This window comes from Acinonyx jubatus, chromosome C2 (assembly GCF_027475565.1).
Source record: "Acinonyx jubatus isolate Ajub_Pintada_27869175 chromosome C2, VMU_Ajub_asm_v1.0, whole genome shotgun sequence".
Lineage (NCBI taxonomy): Eukaryota > Metazoa > Chordata > Mammalia > Carnivora > Felidae > Acinonyx > Acinonyx jubatus.
This window is the reverse complement of record NC_069384.1, coordinates 79,534,258-79,549,763: the sequence shown is the minus strand read 5'-3', so window position 1 is coordinate 79,549,763 and position 15,506 is coordinate 79,534,258.

Below are 15,506 nucleotides of genomic sequence, written 5' to 3'. Positions count from 1 at the left end.
AGGGGGCGCCTGGGTGGCTCAGTCGGTTAAGTGTCCGACTTCAGCTCAGGTCATGATCTCGCAGTTCGTGAGTTCGAGCCCTGCGTCGGGCTCTGTGCTGACCGCTCAGAGCCTGGAGCCTGTTTCAGATTCTGTGTCTCCCTCTCTGTCTCTGACCCTCCCCCGTTCATGCTCTGTCTCTCTCTGTCTCAAAAATAAATAAACGTTAAAAAAAATTGAAAATGATATAAAGAACCATTTTAAGGTACCTGTTTAAAATGCATTATTGTATTTAATTCTTACAACCCCTTGTAAATTAAATATCCATAGACCCACCTGTGATGTGAGAACACGGGTGCTCGGAGAAACTAAGTTGTGGTTCAAAATCACGATGGGTAAATTGTAGAGCAAGGATTTGTACTCAGAGCTACCTGGCTCCAAAGCTCATGTGTGTAGAAAAAATAAATCCCAGTCCCTCTAGCCTGTCCTTCTTTCTAGTTTCAAGACATTTGGGGGGACAGGGCATTAATACAACCTGTAGCTCCAGTGTCAGCAATCTTGTAAATACTGGTAGTGGAAAAACTTGCCTTTGTAAAATGAGTCATTAAGGTTGCTGTCTGACAGAAAGTCTGGTTGCTAAATGGAAATACGATGAAATGTCTCGCTCCTCATTCAGGTGGACAAGTTCTGAGGACTGGACTGAAGGTCTTTGTGAGTGTGGTGCGAGGGGAAAACAGGACCTTGCAAAATAACTTGTCTGCGCCAGCTGGAATAGGTTGAGTCAGTGTTCAACCATTTGTTGCTAACACATTATGGATTGGAGATAGAATGCTGAATCCTTCCCATGATAAAGCGTACCAAATTCTAATTTTTCTTAATGTTTATTTATTATTCAGAGTCAGAGAGAGAGCGTGAGCAAGGGAGAGGCAGGGAGAGGAGGAGACACAGAATCCGAAGCAGGCTCCAGACTGAGCTGTCGGCACAGAGCCCGACGTGGGGTTCGAGCTCACCTACTGTGAGATCATGACCTGAGCTGAAGTTGGACGCCTAACTGACTGAGCCACCCAGGCGCCCCAAAGCATAACAAATTCTAAATAGTGACTAGCATTATAATAAATAATGGACACCAAATATGTCCTTATCAAAACTGGGGACAAGACAAGACAACTACTGTTTCCATTCCTACTTAACAATATTCTGGAAGTTCTGTTGCTTTACCCTCTTGTTGTTGGGCTCCCTCTGAACACATTATTTTACTCATGCTTTCATCACAGTCTTCCACAGAACACACACTCTTAGGCGTTTTGGTTTTTTTTTTTTTTTTAATTTTTTTGCTTGGCTTATATATTTTTTCTCCCCACCTGGTTCTTGGTTCCTCTCTGGCACACTGTGCTTGCTTCTCTCCTTGTTCTTCTGTAGTATATCTGATTAATTCTAGCTTTCTGGTGGTGCATGTGGGCAGCTGTTTCCAGACCCTCACCTCTCCCCGAGACAGTGAGGATGAGTTCTCCGGGACTTGCATCCCTGACACTTGCAAGTCTCACCTCCAGGCTACAGGGTGGAGCTAAAATCTTGCGCTCTGTCCCCTCGTCTGAGACTGAGGGCAGAAAGATTAGGAACAGACCTCTGCTGGGGGCTGTATGTAGCCTTTGTTGAGTACCCTGGGTTTTAGTCTGCCTTCTGAACTGATGTTAAATATCTGGTCCCAAGAATTAAGCTATTGTGTTGGCCATGCTTCCTGTCCTCATGGTAGAATACCTCTGAGTTCCTGGTGGTTTCCTGGGGCTTTTCCTGTGTCCACCAAGATCTGAAGTTGGGACCTATACTCTGATGAGTGTTTCCTGGGCTGCTTACTTCCTCTGTCTGCTTTCCCCTCGGGTGGTATCAGTGAGAACTCAGGAATTTGTCCAGTGTTCTCTCCTCAGTGCCAACATGGTGGGGCTTTAGTGGGATTAGAAGCCAGGTCTTGTTCTGACAGAATCTTTTTCTTTCCTTCCTCAATAGCCACATTTTGAAGACGATAACTTGTAGCCATGCTCCTTTTCTTATTTTGCTCCTGCTGGTGAATTTTCAGAGGTGTTCGTTTTCTCCTTTTGTGGTCATCACCTGAGAGCAAACAAGTGAGACAATATAACAACAAAATTAAAAAAAATAATAATGTACAAGTGGGCATGGCAGCTAGCCTTACCTAGATGTTGAAGCACATTACAAAATCATGGCAATTAAAGCAGAATATTCCTGGTGTAAGAAGAGACAGAATAATGGAAGATCAGATTGCCCAGAATTAGACCTTAAAATATGCAAAAGTTGAATATGTGATCAAAGAAACTTTATGCATTCCATTTGTTTAGAACAAAGGAAAACAAGCTCATATGAGCTTGAAATGGATTGCAAGTTCAGGGCGCCTGGGTGGCTCAATCGATTAAGCATCTGACTTTGGCTCAGGTCACGGTCTCACAGTTTGTGGCTTCGAGCCCTGGGTCGGGCTCTGTGTTGACAGCTCGGAGTCTGGATCCTGCTTCGGGTTCTGTGTCTCCTCCTCTCTCTGCCCCTCCCATGCTCATGCTCTGTCTCTCAAAAACAAATACACATGAAAAAAAATTAAGAAAAAAAGTCAAATTGATAAAAACACAATGTCTCCAGGAAACACATGGGTAGGGACATGAAGAGACAAGCCACAAAAAGGAAGAAAAGAAATGACTTATAAGTTTATGCAAATGCGTTTCTAATAAATACAAATTCAAACAAAGTTATGCCATGTTATTTTCAACTATATAACTAATGAAAGATCGTTTTAAGTAGTAATATTTAATGTAGTCATGAATTTGGTATCTTTAGGCACTTTTGTTGAGGTTATTAACAATACAACAACTCTTTGGATATAAATTACTAACATTTTATCATGGACATTTAAAATGTTCACATGTTTTGCCCAATAATTAAATTCCTGAGATTATATATGAAGGAAATAACCCTAAAGGCAGGAAAAAAATCTCTGGGTACAAAGATATTTATTGTAGTAGAATTCATAATGGAGAAAAATTGGAAACAAGTTAAGTACCCAATAATGGAGGGGTGGTTATAATCATGGCATGGTTGCATGATGAGATACCCATGAGCAATGATATTTGCAAATAATTCTGAATTACCCAAGAAATGCTTAGATAATTATGTTAAGTTCAAAATTTTTTTTTATGTTTATTTATTTTTGACAGAGAGAGAGAGAGCGAGCGAGCATGAGTGGGGGAGGGGCAGAGAGAGAGGGAGACACAGAATCTGAAGCAGGTGCCAGGCTCCGAGCTGTCAGCACAGAGCCCCACGCAGGGCTCTAACTCACAGACTGCGAGATCATGACCTGAACCCAAAGTTGGACGCTCAACCAACTGAGCCACTCAGGCGCCCCTATACTTAGGTTAAGTTTACAAAAAAAAAAAAAAAGGATACAGAATTGTGGGTATAGTTATTAGCATGCATAGAAAATGATTGGAATAAAAACTCACAAAAATACTACAAAAATCCAGGTATCTTTGGTGGTGGAATTAATAGTACTTGTTTTTCCCTTTCATACTTTCCTGTTTTATCATCGACTCTGGGCTACAAGTAGCAGAAACACAACTCCGACCAGTATAAGCAAAAATCAAAATTTATCAGTCAAGTAACCAAAAATCGCAGGGATAGAGCATACTTCAGTCTAGATCCAGGGGCTCTAGTGACATGGTGATGAGTCTAACTGTCCTCTCACTTCATCTGGTCTCTGCCTCTGTTAGTGGATCGATAACATTTTTCCTTGATACAGATGGCTTCTTTTGTGAGACCAGAGAAGACGGCGGGAAAAGATGTCTATTTCTGTCATTCTTCTAGCTCCGCATCTCCGAACTGAAGAACTTTTCCTCTTCTGATGTCTGTACGTCAAACCCTCCTGAGGACAAACTGGCGGTTGCTAGAGAGAAGGGGGCTGGGCGGGGGCTGGGCAAAATGAGAAGAAGGGAGTGGGAGGCACAGGATTCTAGTTATGGAATGAATAAGTCATGGGGATGAAAGGCACAGCAGAGGGAATATAGTCATGATACTGTAATACTGTTGTAGGGTGGACAGATGGTGAGCTCAGCATAGCATACAGAGCTGGGGAATCACTAGGCACACACCTGAAACTAATGTCACATTGTGTACAAGCTATATTTCGCTTAAAACCCCAAAACCCTGCAGTCTGTGATTAACCGTGTTAGGTCACATGGCTGCCTTGATCTAACGGGCACACACCCACTTCTATTACTAGTAATGGAGGAGAGCAGTGGCGGTGGGGGCGGGGAATATGTACAGGGAGTTAGTCCCACCTGAATCCCTTTTGATGCGAGATCTACAGGAAGGAGTGCTTCCAGAATGTGGGGAAAGAGGGGGAATACAGCAATCTTCCATACCAAACAAGCATCACATATAAACTGAAAAAAGAAACCTCACCTTTAGAGCAAATTATGACCACTCACCCACCTCTCCCCAACCCTTCACCAAGAAAGGAAAAAACCCAGCATTATTCAGATTTGACTGGTAAGAGCGTGTCATTTCTCGCACCTAAGCTCAAGAAACTAAACCAATGAATTAAATAACCAAAAAGAAATAATTTTTACAATTGAAGGTGATACACCGTTATAAAATAGTGGGAGCGTCAAGCTTAGCAGTAAAGCGAAAAGCTATTTTGAGGTAAAGCTCATACTACTGGCGAAATATATTAAGTCCTGAGTTATGATATACAAAAGCAAACATTGAGTTAAAAGCCTGATCCATCCCGGGGCGCCTGGGGGCTCAGTGAGTTAGGCATCAGACTTTGGCTCAGGTCGTGATCTCGCGGTTTGTGGGTTCGCGCCCCGCATCTGTGCTGACAGCTCAGAGCCTGGAGCCTGCTTCAGATTCTGTGTCTCCCTGTCTCTCTGCCTCTTCCCCAACTCACGTTCTCTCTCTGTCTCTCAAAACTAAATAAACGTTAAAAAAAAAAAAAAAGGCTGATCCATCGATCAAAAGATCCAAAAAACCAAAACCGAAAAATAAACTCAAGTAAGGACATGAGAAGGGGCTTTCTCTATATAGGCAAAGTGTTAGGGGCTCCAATGAGAATTTGGTGACCATCCCACTCTTAAGGCTTTCCCCAGAACATTTTCTTGCAAAGGGAACTGTTCTGATGGGGATAAGAGCTGAAGGCTTTTAGGTAAATAAGCAGTGCTGAGATTAAGACTCAGGACAGTCTCACCCAATCCAATCATTCACGTTTCTCGATTCCATGGCAGTTTGTTCGTTTTCATTGCTCGGTAATATTCCATCGTATGAATGGAACACAATCTGTTTAGCCATTGATGGGCATTTGGGGCTTTTCCAGTATTTGGCCATTACGAATAAATCTGCTGTGAGCATTTTGGGCAGCTCTTTTTGTGGGCATATGTTGCTACTTTTCTTCAGTAAATACCTAGAAGTAGAATTTATGGGCCAAATGGTAGGGGAAAAATTAACTTTTAAAAAAGCTGTCAAACTCTTTTCCAAAGTAACTGTACCATTTTATATTTCCACTGGCAGCATATGAGACTTCCAGATGCTTCACATCCTTGCCAACACTTATTATTTTCAGTCTTTCTTCCTTTTAGCTATTTTAGTGTCTGTGAAGTGAGATTTCATCTTAGTTTTGGTTTATATTTCCCTCATGACAAATGAGGTTAAAATTTTTTAAATGTGCATAATGAGTATTTCTATATATTCCTTTGTGAAGTTCCTGCTCAAATCTTCTGCTCATGAAAAAAAAATTGAGAGGCCATGGCACTTAAACAGCCTCCCTCATTATCAACATCCCCCACCAGAATGGTACATTTGTTACAAATGATGTTCCTACATTGACATCATTATTATGTAGAGTTCACAGTTTACATTAGGGCTCACCCTTGGTGTTTCACATTCAGTGGGTTTGGACAAAAGTATAATAATACTCGTATTATTTGGGCACCTGGGTGTCTCTGTCAGTTAAACATCCAACTTCGGCTCGGGTCATGATCTCACTGTTCGTTGAGTTCAAGCCCAGCATCAGGCTCTGTGCTGACAGCTCAGAGCCTGGAGCCTGCTTTGGATTCTGTCTCCCTCTCTCTCTGCCCCTCCCCCCCCCCCACTCTCTCTCTCTCAAAAATAAATAAACATTAAAAAAACTAAAAAATAATACTTATATTATTGTATAATAATATTATCCTTTTAAAAAACATAATATTTGTCATATATTCTTTATTATATCATCCTACGGAGTATTTTCACTGCCCCCAAATTCTCTGTGTTCCACCTGTTCAAGCTCTGACTCCAAATCCTGACAATCATGGATTTTTCTACTGCCTCCAGTTTTACCTTTTCCATTAGTTGGAATTATTCCATATAGTTGGAATCATACAGTAGGTAGCCTTCTCAGATTGGCTCCTCTCACTGGACAATACACAAACCAGTTTTTTTTTTAATCTTTTACTACAAAATTGTCTTATGACCAATTAGTTATGTGGTGAAAAATGCTTGCAGCAAAAATGCCTATGGCAAAGATAGTTATGGCAAAAGTACCTACAACCAAATTTTCGTTTCAGATATAGTACTTTCCAGTATCTAAATGTTCATTTGTTTTTTTTTAAATTTTTTAAAATATTTATTTATTTTTGAGAGACAGAGTAAGACAAAGTGAGAGTGGGGGAGGGGCAGAGAGAGAGGGAGACACAGGATCGGAAGCAGGCTCCAGGCTCCAAGCTGTCAGCACAGAGCCCAACACGGGGCTCAAACCCACGGACTGTGAGATCATGACCTGAGCCGAAGTCGGACGCTCAACTGACTGAGCCACCCAGGCGCCCCTTCATTTGTTTTTTGTATTTGCATCTCTTATCTCATTATGTTGTTTTCCTTTATATCATTGAGAATATGAGGCATATTTATAATAGCTGTCTTCATGTCCTTTCATTTTGTTCCATCATCCCTGGCCTTTCTGCATCTGCTTATATTGACTAGTTTTCCTTCTGGTTATGAGTCACATTTTCCTTCTTCATAGATCTAGTAAGGCTTGGTTGAGCTCTGGACATTGTAAATTTTAGATCACTGAACTTTGGCTTTTGTTGTATGTCTTTAAAGAACGTTAGTTTTTTGTTTGTTTGTTTTGCTGTGCAGTTAAATTATTTGTGCATTCATACAATACAGGCATACAATAGCCTGTATTGTAAAGCTAATTTATCCCCACTGTTTTAGCCTGCATCTCCTGGAGTCTCTACTAAAGGCCTGGTGTATTCCATATGGCCTCTCTGCTCTAATTAGTGGGGATTTGAACAATTCTGGGTGCTCTATAAGCTCTGTGAATTTTTTGGCTGTCTTTCTCTGGAAGTAATTCTTTAAACAAATTGTTCTTTGATGTCATGGGGTTTCACCCTATCATGTACGGACTGGTTTTTAGTCAAATATGAAAAGACAATTTCTGTTTAAATTATACTTGAGTTTGTACACTTTATACAAATCCCTATTTCTGGGATTTTTTTCTTTGTATTGTTCTCCTTTTTAGGAATTATGCCCTATAAATTTAGTCTCTGCAGCCTTCCTGAGCTCCAATCTTTATTTCCTCAGCTCAGTTTGGGTCCCCCTCTAGTTGTGCCACAATTTGGATATTGCCTCCAGGCGGAAAGCTTGGGCGAGTGTAGGGCTTACCTCATTTGTTTCCCTTCTCCCAGGGATCATAAGCCTGCACTACCTGTTGTCCAATATCTGAACTCTGTGTTTCCTTTGTTTCCTCCAGTTTTCTAGTTGCTTGTGGTGGGAGGGATATTTCCAGACTCCATTGCTCTACCGTGGCTGGAAACGCAACCCCAGAGTTTCATGATACTGGAGAATTATCAGTTGCTTAGCCTATAAATTTCTGGCTCTTTTGGCTTCCAGTTCAATGAATAAGCAGACTTTAAAGGGTATTTGGTATTTCTTTGTTATTGAAGTATAAAGGCACTTGGTTTTATGTAAGTTGCTGGTCATTTATCAGTGGCCAAAACATTTAATAATATATATTTTTCTCTTTTTTTAAGTTTATTTATTTATTTTGAGAGAGAGAGAGCGAGAGAGAGAGAAAGCACATGCATGAGCAGGGAGAAGGGCAGAGAGAGAGGGAGAAAGAGAATCCCTCATTCTCACAAACCGTGAGATCATGACCTGAGCCAAAACCAAGAGTCAGATGCTAAACTGACTGAGCCACCCAGGTGCCCCTAATATATATATTTTTCTGATTACAAAGATAATGAATTTTCATCGCAAAACAATTGGAAAGTGCGAAACAGTTTACAGAAAAACAGTCCTAATTCTAGTTCCCAGAGACTGTTAGAATAAACATTTGTCTCTATCAGTTCTTTGGTGTATATGTATAAGTTGATAGTGATCTCTTAAGTTCCGGTATTGGAGGACGTGGCAGGGTGTCACAGATAACCCCCAAAGTATAATTTAAACAAAAATTGTCAGAATATTTTAGAATATAGTTTGGAGGTAAAATAAGTTGGTTTAGAGTATATTCAACATTTAAACAACCCATGCCATCTATCTATCTATCCATGTATCTCTCTATAGCAAATCATGTTGTACACCTGAAACTAATATAATGTCACACGTCAGTTACATTTCAACTAAAATAAAACACCGCACTAGAGGCATGGATGTTCGTTTTACTCTGGCACAAGGGTTGCTAATCTTTCCTAAGGACCTGTTGAGTTTTCCTAGGGGTCACTCACTCAAAAACTGAAGGAACTGTGGGCTTTCTTTGTTCTTAAGAAATTTAACCAAGTGTGTTGAAAGATAGCTGATTCCTTTTATCGTAATCTTCATCCCTATGAATAGACAGTCAGCATCTCTAATAATAAAAGGAATTCACCTTAAAATGGAAAAAAAAAACCCCACCCTAGGTTTGGGTTCTCAACATTTTTGAATTTATTGCATGCATTGAATTCTAGGAATTTTGGCAACACCCATGAAGGGCTTGCTAAACAAGTCAGTAATCACCACTACAGTAATAGTGCCTCACGGTGTGATGCAAGTGCCCTTACCTATTGCACTAGTTATTTGGTTACCTTCCACACTGTTTCACAATTTGAGAACTCTGAGTCCCATGACTGTGCTATCATATATAGTTTCCAGTAAATGGATCTGAAGGTGGAATGAATCTTCGTTTAATGTATTTTCTAAACTGCATAATTTTTACAGCAGAGAAAGAGGTGTTTGAAGGAAGGAAGAGCTTCAGGACCGGGGAGTCAGGTCAAGAATGGAGTTATTTTGCAAGGGCTCCCTGTGCTGGGATTAACTTTGGGGACTTTCTTTTGGACTTTGGCAAAAGCCATATTCTGAACATTTCCTTGGGATTGCTTTTCCTACAGTGTTGTAGTCTCCTCAAGTTTCCTGAGCCTGTTATTAAAGTCTTTTGTGGTGGGGTTGGGGACAAGAAAGGAGCAGGACAATCAAATAAGGTGAGGCTTGGCCCACATTAACCTCTAGTGTTCGTGGAGAGGAAACAATGAATTGTGGGGCTAGCTTTCAGGAGAATGTAGCAGGAAACAGGTGGTCTGTGGCAAAGCTGGGAGAAAGTGCAGAGCGACTCCACCTGGAGTGACCTAAGACAGAACCTTTGCTTTTCCAGTATTTTTCCTGGAAGAAATAGACCTGCTCAAAGGGATAGGAGGAATAGGAAAGTTGGAGTGTGCAGCACGTTTGTTAAAAAATTGGGATTGTAGTGAATAGCCAGTGTTCGCCCTTTCTCAGATAAGTTGAATGTCATAAAATATAGTTTGTAAATGTGATTTTTATATGGATGTATAGTGTTCCATTATATACATGTTCCTCAGTCAGTCTGGGCTGCTATAAATAGGATATCTTAGGCTGCATGACTAAAACAATAGAAATTTATTTCCTAGTTCTGGAGGTGGAAGTTTGAGATCAGGATGCCCGCATGGTTGGCTTCTGGGAAGGACCCTTATCCTGGTTTGCAGATGGCCGTCTTCTGGCTGGGTCTTCACTCAGTGGACAGAGAGCGATCATCTCTCTCATGTCTCTTCTTACAAGGGCACTGATCCCATTCACGAGGGCTCTACCTAATCACCTTCCAATGGCCTCCAGATACCAACACATTAGTGTTTAGGCTTCAATAGTAAATAAATTTGGGGAGGGGACACAAATATTTAGTCTACAGAAGGGTGTCACAGTGATTGATTAGGATAATGTTTATACCTAGAAATGAAACATGTTGGCAGATGTGTAGGCAGACGGGGCAAAATGCCTGACTATTGACTATTTTGGGGAATGGTGTCAGAGCCCAGAAAAACTTGGAAATCTTCACTCTGGGCTGGTTGGCAGAGTATTAATTACGACTGGAAAGTGGAGATGAGGGGAATACCTCATAGACTCACAGATGAATTTGAACGATGGTGTTAACGGAGTAAACTATAAAACTCAGGCTTATGAAAGTGTAACTGTTTTCTATAATTTGAGTTTGTAGAAAACTTCCTTACTATTCCAGTCCTGTGCATGTATAGGTGTTGACTAGCTGAAGTCTAGCAAAGGGTGAGTCAGGGCTCAGATAGGAGGTGAAGTGGCAAACAAAACAAAACAAAACAAAACAAAAAACGGTTGAAGTAGCAAGTCTTTCTCCAACTCACACATTCCTTTTGACTTATTGGCAGCAAGATATTATCTAGTTCACAGTCTTGTTTACTTGGCAGGCACATTTATTTTAGTAAATATGAGTACATTACACTGAATCCCAAAGACAAAGATCTTACTGTCTTCCTTACTCATAACAAAATCACAGCCACAAAAAAGGAAGTACGAATTCTGGTATTCAAATGAAAAGTTCTATTGAGTTGCTTTCCCACCCTGGAAAACTTTCTCTCACAGAATAATTTCAGGACGGATAATTCTATGAAGAATGATACAGTGTTGTAAATGTCTGCATGCCAAACTGCTTTCAACGAGTGAGTGTTTTCTCTGGAAACTGGAAATTGTTTCCAGCCCAGCCCAGGCAATAGCATACTCCCTGTCTTCAATAATAAAGAGAAGGAGCCCTGAGTGTAACTCAGGTGTAACAGAGATGTAGGATATTTATAAGTAGTAATCTGATCAAAGAGAAGATAAAGATATGCCATGACTTCCCATATTTAACAAAAGAAGCTATTGTGACACCCCATCTTTCCCTACTATAGAGCAGTCTCATAAAAAAATCTTCATTTATTGAGAGAGATATTCAAAATGTGTAGGGAATTAGTCTTTGCAGTGAACATGAGAACTGAGATGTGAGCATGTGTTTCCTTTGCTGTTCTTGACTTATCTTTCTTGCACATGAGCTAATACCGAGGTTGAGTGTTATCCATTCTATAAAGATAGATATTTTTCATTCAATATAGCTACTGATGGCAACTACTTTGTGTATTCCCAAAATTCTTAAAAAGGATTGTTAAGGGCAATTCTAATAGATTTGGCTATTGCCTTAAGCATCGTGACAGATTCTTCTGGAACTCCCTGATATCTGCATGCTCCTGTGTATTTCCCAGGCTCCCTTGTTGGTCCCATAACTAGGTCCGGCCAATGGAGCGGAGATGGGTATCACTTCCAGGTTGAAGTAATGGAGAGTCTGATGTGCCTTCCCACACACTGTCATCTCCTTCCGCAGTGAGAGTGGAGGTCATAGGTTAATGATGGATAATGGGCGTCATGGAGTGAAAGGACCCTGTATTCCTGAGGCACCTTTGGAGGAGAGCCTCCTTAGAGAGCTCCTCAACGTACATCAGACAATGGCACATACAAGAAATAAACCTTTATTCTGTTAAGATGGATTGTGTTATGAAATGTCTGGGGTCATTGATTATTGCTTCTAGCATTTCTTATCCTTTAGAAACCAACTTCCCACCTTCACTGTCAGCTATCAAATAAACTCAGTTCTCCATCCATGTTTTCTCAGGACAAAGCACAACAAGCTTCTGGATGTAGTTCTGGAAATAAACATTTAATTGTTAAAGAATACATCTGAGGGGCTCCTGGTGGGTCAGTTGGTTAAGCATCTGAGTTTGGTTCAGGTCATCATCTCCCGGTTCGTGAGTTCAAGCCCCACATCTCATGGTTCATGAGGCTCTGTGCTGACAGTGCGGACCCTGCTTGGAATTCTCTCTCACTCTCTCTGTGCCCCTCCCCTGCTCACTCTCTCTCTTAAAATAACTAAACATTAACAAACAAAGAAACTTTGTTTAAAGTTTTCCATAAATTGGATAAGAGAATTTGTCCTGCTGAAAAGTGATCTTTAAAATACTTCATGTATGATTTTGGGGATATAATATGATAACATTTTCTGACTCTTGAGTTTTATAATTGAATTAAATATATCAATTTCATTGTGTTCTGAAATGAGTACTATGACCTCCAGGCCTCCTAGATACATTTGGGAAACCTTGTATTTTTCTCAGGGCTAGAAAGCATGTATAATAACAGGAAGATCTTGAAATGTAAAATATTGATATTGTTTCCATCCATCCATTTAGCCATTCAACAATATTGATCATCTAATATTAGGCAGGATCTGTGCTGGGCACAGAGTAGAACTGTGTTGTCCAGTTTTGCAACCACTAAAACATGTGGCTTTTTAAATTTAAATTCAAATTAATGTAAATAAAATAAAATAATTCAGTTCTTCAGTCACACTAACCACACATCGAGTACCCAATAGTTATACATAGTAACTACTTTATTGGACAAGCACAGAAGACCATTGCCATCATCCAGAAAGTTCCACTGGACAGCACTTATCTAGAGGGAAGAGAGACATATAAACTCATAATTTCCCTTTATCTTAATAATTGTTTCCATATGAATTAATAAAATGTGGTTAAGAAGTTAAGAGAGGATCAGAAAGTGCACTGGGAATACAATTTGAGCTAGGTCTTAAAAAAAGGAGAAGAAATTTACTACACTGAGGAGCAAAGGAAGACATTCCAAAAAGAGTGAAGAGTCAAAGTCAAAAAAGCATAAATGGGCTGATAAGGAAGGTGAGAAATTCAATGTGACTGGAAAGAAACATAGTAAGAGAAAAGACCAGAGATGACGTTCCACGTGGCAAGCTCAGGGAAAGAGACTGGTGGGGTAAAGTGTTTGGACTTCATCTTTGGTGATGGGAAGCCAACAAAAATCTAAGCAGGGGCATAATATGATAAGACTGGTATCGTATGAAGGTCACTTGCTGACATTATTACTGTTGAAAGACCAGATTAGAAGCTATTTGTTATGAATCCCAGCAAGAGAAGACAAACGCAGTAGTGATTGAGTTGGGAGGAAAGACTCAATTCTAGAGATATTTCTACATTAGAATGATAAATTTAGGATATAACCATAGCCTACTTTTTGCTGTTCAATTCAGTTGGAGTGTTTGTATGAGCCAGGTAAAAGAAGTGTGAGTGTGAGTTACCCGGATGTCTCAGCCTCTACTCACAGAATATAAACAGATATAGGGTTTACACACGACTGTATCCTACCACACGAAGGCTGCGTTCTTGAGAAAGTGGTGGGTGTATCAGTCCAATAGGGAAAATCGTTTGTGACCTTCTTACCATTTGGACACCCGAAGCTATCAGAAGCCCACTTTCTCCTACGATATCTGTTTCATGCAAGGCACTCTTGGGATGTTATTTCTGTATTGAGAATTATTGCCTTTTAATGAATTTGTTTTGTCATCTTACATTTCCATAATGTACTCTGAGGTATTTTAACACCGGGCTACTTATATATTGAGGGATGATGTTATGGATAGCAGGGGTGAGGTATTCGGAGTTTATGGACGTATGAGCCTTATGAAAATGTATTCTAAGGCGGATGGGTGTCTGTTTGTGATAGAGCTTCTAGGAGCTGATCACAGTTGATAGGAGCCTGCTTCTTCAATTATGGTGACTTACCGATTACCTTTTTGACCCATCCAAGTACATTTTCAGGCCACTTACAGTTTTGCAGAAAGTAGCAGGAAGTGTTTATGGTAGTCAGTTGTCCAGATTAAACCAGAGGCACCACTTCCTTTCGTCAGTTTGTCACTGAGCCTGGTTTCCTTCTCTTTTGGGTAAACATCCTTTTTAGATCCCTGTTTTCCCTCGAAGTCAGCACTTGCTTAATGATTTCCTGTTTCTGAGCAAGATCTTCCTGAGATCAAACATGAAATCAAGTGGGAGAAATGGGTAAGGCTGCCGTGGCCAGAGAATCTGAAGTCCTAGAACTTGTCTGGGTTATGGCAAGTTCAGGAATTAGAAGGTGGAGAGTCCGGGGTCCTCAGCCTGCTATCCATTCCCTTCCCGCAGGACTTCATAGAAGGCACTGAGATACCCAAAGCTTCCTGGAAGTTTCTTTATACAGCTCTGTGGAAAAACAGCATTTAAGCCCCTCTTCTTAAATGGAAAAAGGATTAAGTGAGAAATAAATGTTTTTCATTGAAGAATGGCGGGCAGCTTCTAATTAGTGTAATGCTTATCTCTAAGATTGAAGGCTACAAATGCTTGGAAGGGAACACATTTGTTGCCTCCTTTATGCTGTGGTAATTTTTCCTGAGCCACTAACAATTTTATAAGGTAAGAACCTTCTCCGAAGTGATCATACACTTGATAGCTTATTTTTCTGATATGCAAAATAAATCTTTTTTGTTTGTTTTGAATGCTTCTGTTACATTGTTTATATTATTGTCACCAATCAGTGTCTAGTAGGAAAACTGATGATGAAATCACACTATATTCATGGGAGAAAAATGCTACCTAATAACTTTACTAATTCTTTTTTTCAAATGTGTATTTATTTTTGGGAAACAGAGAGAGACAGAAAGCAAGTGGGGGATGGGCAGAGAGAGAGAGAGAGAGGGAGACACAGAATCCGAAGCAGGCTCCAGGCCCTGAGCTGTCAGCACAGAGCCCGACGCAGGACTTGAACCCACGAGCTGTGAGATCATGATCTGAGCCGAAGTCGGACGCTCAACCAACTGAGCCACCCAGGCGCCCCACTTTAATAATTCTTTCTTAAAGTTGCCTTGTATTAAAACTTATAAAAATTCAACTTGCCATGGGGTTCAAGCCAAGTAACTATACTTAGTTACCTTCTTCTAACAGTAGAAATAAAAGTGATTTCAGTAGTTCTCCAGAATATTAAACACAAGGAAAACCTTTGCTTTATTTACATTGGTTTTGACAGCCCCCAAATCATCCTTTCCTCAATTCATCCTAAACACACCGTGACTGAACTGGTTATGCTTGCCAAGCCAGGTTGTGCTACACAGGTAACGCACAGAGGCTGGCTGGGGGTAGGCAAGATAAGTGCTGTGTTGCAAGAAACTTCTGTGGGCATCATCTGGAAGCCCTTACCCTTTCTTCACGCTCTCTATCTGTTCTCCAAGCTAGTATACCCTTTTTCAGGACTCCTGGACATATTTCACTGCAAACAAGACTACCCGCTAACAATGTAATGGTGAAGACGTCCCAGAGATTTTAGGTAAATTTACCCCGACT